The sequence below is a fragment of the Octopus bimaculoides genome, chromosome 7 (genome assembly GCF_001194135.2).
Source record: "Octopus bimaculoides isolate UCB-OBI-ISO-001 chromosome 7, ASM119413v2, whole genome shotgun sequence".
In the NCBI taxonomy this organism is placed as follows: domain Eukaryota; kingdom Metazoa; phylum Mollusca; class Cephalopoda; order Octopoda; family Octopodidae; genus Octopus; species Octopus bimaculoides.
This window is the reverse complement of record NC_068987.1, coordinates 35,433,273-35,434,343: the sequence shown is the minus strand read 5'-3', so window position 1 is coordinate 35,434,343 and position 1,071 is coordinate 35,433,273.

The following is a 1,071-nucleotide window of genomic DNA, read 5'->3' as shown; positions in this document are numbered from 1 at the left end:
AAGGGTACCCAAAAGCAAATGTTACTGGAAACATTATGTGAAACAAGCCCGTTGTAGTTCAGGCTTCCACCGCTATAAGCCAGTTGATGCGAATCTCGGGCATCCGTCTGCTGACCGCGACTGGAGGGGACCCTACAAACGGCGGTGGAAACAAAGCACAAGAAAAAAAAACGAAGAATACATCACTCATACTCGCTGTTTGTAACGTTTGGAAGCTTCTTGACAGAGACGTGTTGGAGAGACCCCAGAGACGCACAGCGCTCAAAACAAATGAACTCGCCAGATGTAAAATTGACATTGCTGCTCTCAGCGAAACCAGGCTGCCGGGCGAAGGCGAACTACAAGAAAAAGGTGCAGAATACACTTTCGTTTGGAGTGGATGTGTACCCTAAGAGAGAAGAGAGGCTGGAGTTGGCTTTGCAGTTAAGTCGTCATTGGCTGGCAAGTTGGTTTGTCCACCAAAATGTATGACTGATCGCCTAATGACAATGATACTCCCCCTTTGTTGCAGACAGAAGTACACCACCATTGTCAGCGCCTATGCCCCCACCATGACGAATCGAAATGAGACCAAGAACAACTTCTTTGAAGACTTGAGCTCTGTCATCACTGCGGCTCCCCGCGCAGACAAACTCATCGTTCTAGGTGACTTCAATGCGAGAGCTGGTCGTGATAGTGTCTCCTGGGAAGGAGTGATTGGGAAACATGGAGTTGGCAACAGCAACAGCAAAGGTCTGCTACTCCTCCAGATCTGTGCAGAGCATGGACTCCTGATCACCAACACCATCTTTAATCTCCCCACCAGTAACAGAACGTCATGGATGCATCCCCGCTCAAAGCACTGGTACCACATCGACTACGTTATCATAAGGAAGAGGGACAGGCAAGATGTACGAGTTACAAAGACGATGTGTGCTGGACAGACCACCGACTTTTTGTATCCAAACTCAAACTTAGAGTTCAGCCCAAGAGACGACCACAAATTGGGAAAGCACCAAAACGCTTGAACATCGCCAAGTTGAAGGATAGCAACGTCAGACAGATATTTACCGTTACATTGGAGCAACGCTT